The sequence below is a fragment of the Haemaphysalis longicornis genome, unplaced genomic scaffold (assembly GCF_048455015.1).
Source record: "Haemaphysalis longicornis isolate Haplotype H1 unplaced genomic scaffold, Haemaphysalis longicornis Haplotype H1 scaffold_5, whole genome shotgun sequence".
In the NCBI taxonomy this organism is placed as follows: domain Eukaryota; kingdom Metazoa; phylum Arthropoda; class Arachnida; order Ixodida; family Ixodidae; genus Haemaphysalis; species Haemaphysalis longicornis.
The window spans coordinates 120,946,774-120,949,717 of NW_027526385.1; positions in this window are offsets into that span (position 1 = coordinate 120,946,774).

Here is a 2,944-nt window from a genome sequence, read left to right on the forward strand (position 1 = left end):
ACCTTTAAGCTCAGTGATGGAAAGATCTGGAACGCTTCAAAACTCACAGTCGTTCCGAAGGGAATCGAGGTTGGCTCAGCACCGCACTCCTTCGACAATGTTGAACTCTCGTCGAGGCATAAACAGTTTTTGTACTCTTTGTCTAACTTGGATATTTGTGACAGTCAGTCCCCTAGTCTACAGTTGTCAGAAGGGACAAGCCCCAGGGTTCAGACAGACCCTGATCTGTCGGAGGTTTCTACCAGTGCAAGGTCTGAATCCGTTGTCCCTCGGGAACCATTAGAATGTCAGGAAGAAAATAGTGAACAAATAGATCCAAATACCCCTGTAAACAAAACAAGGGAAAATGAGGGGGCGTCTGGATCGTCAAATAATGCAAGTTCAACGTCTACGCGTCCGCGCCGCAAGACTAAGCAGCCTCAGTGGCTCCGCGAATATGTGCAGTAGGGGGTATACGTACGGTTCATGCTTTGCGTCATGTTGGACGTGTCATGTCTGTGTTGAATCGTATATCATCATTGAAAGTGTTTTGGACGGGTTTTTTGGGGGGGGACTTATAGAACTGTCGTGACCGACTGATAGCCTGTTGTGTGAGTCAAGTGAAAGGAAGATGCAGACATTCTTCAAAGCACGGGAGAATGATGTGGAGTGTGCATTTAAGATGCTGTATGTATTTCGCAGAGTGTGCGAACTTCTTTTGCACGGGGAGATGATGTGGTGTAGTGGCGCCCTCTAGTGGAGCGCCCGCTCACTGTGTGCGCTTGGTTGTATAAATTGTAACTAGATGTCGTTGCTGTGGACGCACGTGACGGGTCACGTGCGTATGCGTCTCGGTGCCGTCTTGTTGAACAATAAACGTTCTCTTTGGGTTCTGGTCATGGTACGAGCAGGCCGCACTCTTTCTTCTTGGGCTTGTGGGTGGGCCCGGCGGCCGTCCCTCGCTCCGTCGCTGCCGAGGCCGCTCGCCGTCGCCCACGACACAACACTATGCACTGCTTCTACTTCATATTGGCTAGGAACAGGAAGCTCAAGCTTGTTGGCAAGGGACGCCAAAGTGGCACTGAGGTCTTCGTTATCCATGAACTGGACACCACGAATTTCTAACTTATTTCTCCGAGAGTATGTTTCCAAGTTATCTACATCAGCTGCAAGTTGCGTAATTTTGGAGTCCCTTGCCGCCAATTGAACCTCCAGGTCTAGCGCTTTGCTTTTCAGTTCGTTGAACTCTATTTTTTGTGCCTCGAAAGAGAGCAAAAACTCATCATATTTCTTTGACAGAAACTCGAGCGCTTTTTCCATCTCCTGGACAACTTCTGTTTGTTTCTCGATCTTAGAACCAGTATCCTCCCACATAGCTAATTGTTTTTCTTGCTTCATTTCTAAATTGTTAAGACGACGGAGCACTTCTTCCAACCGAGCCAGTACATTAGCTAATGTAGGTTCTCCACGAAGCTCGTGTGCAAGCTCAGTTGCCGAAAATGCTCCTTGTCCTTCTGACAACCTCGATTTACAGTTAGTGCAAGTCGGGCATACCCAAGATTGCACTCGATCTTCCAACATGCTTTTCCGCATGGTCTTATTAACCCCAGAACACTTCCATGTGTGGTACGCATTATCACAGTTTGAACATATTAAACACAGGGCATCTGCCGCAATCACTTTCATGCAAGCAAGGCATTCATGATTGTCAGACATTATTTACAAAGCTCACAAGTTCGGTGCCGTCCGACGGAGTAAGTGCACTTATGAATAGACTAGGGACGATCACAACATAGCTCTTACCTAGAATGGTTAGAGCAAGAAAACATTCAGCTCGGCTCGTTGCACTCCGCCGGACTGCAACCGATGCGTCCAAGCAGCGGCCTTTTAAGCATCGTAGGTCCTTGTGTCCTTCTCCGATTGGCTGCGACGGTGAGACGTCATCCCATGGACCCAAGCTTGGCGCCTCGTGCTGGGTGCTGGAACGGATGCTATCAGCAGCTGAACTGTAGCTGCAACTGCCAGATGACCACCGGCAAAAGATGCGCAGCCGCAGAAGGCAGCCAGGTCCGGCTAGAATGGTTAGAGCAAGAAAACATTCAGCTCGGCTCGTTGCACTCCGCCGGACTGCCTAAATGGATTTAAATTTAATTCTTCTAAAAGTACCTGCGTTGTATTCACAAAAAGGAGGGGCATCCTTCCCGATCCCGACATAAAACTCTTTGGTGACTCGATTCCAGTAAAAAGAGAACACAAGTTTTTGGGTGTGGTGTTTGACGAGAAACTCACATTCATCCCTCACATCAGACAACTAAAACATAAATGCCTCAAAGCAATAAACATACTTAAGGTCCTTTCACAACACTCCTATGGCGCGGACAAGCAACTCCTCTTATGTGTTTTCACAAGCTTGGTGGGGTCCCGCTTGGACTATGGGAGCGTGGTTTATGGGGCGGCAACAGAAACAGCGCTGAAAATGCTAGACCCAGTGCTTCACTTGGGGCTTCGCCTCGCGTCGGGCGCTTTCCGTACAAGCCCCGTATAAAGCATATACGTTGAGTGCAACAAATGGTCCCTAGACCATCAGCGAACATACATAGATCTTCTGTACGCTTTTAAAATTTCGTCAATAACCCACCATCCTTTCAAACCATTTATTTGTGATACACCCATGTCCCAACTTCTTCTTAATCGTCCATCTATCTCTGCTCTGTTCTCACATAGGGTGAGACAGGAAGTGTCCGAATTATCTGTCAGCTTTTCAGACACCTACAAATCAAGCCTTTCCGACTTTTTACCACCATGGCAGCTGCGCCCCGTGTCGTGCGATTTGTCTTTTGTAGCGATTGATAAAAAACGAGTACCCACAGCTGCAATTCTTCAGCACATCTTGTTCCTTCAAGATAAATACAAGTGTGCAGAATTATTTAGCGACGCGTCAAAAACAGCCCGTATCGTGTCATGT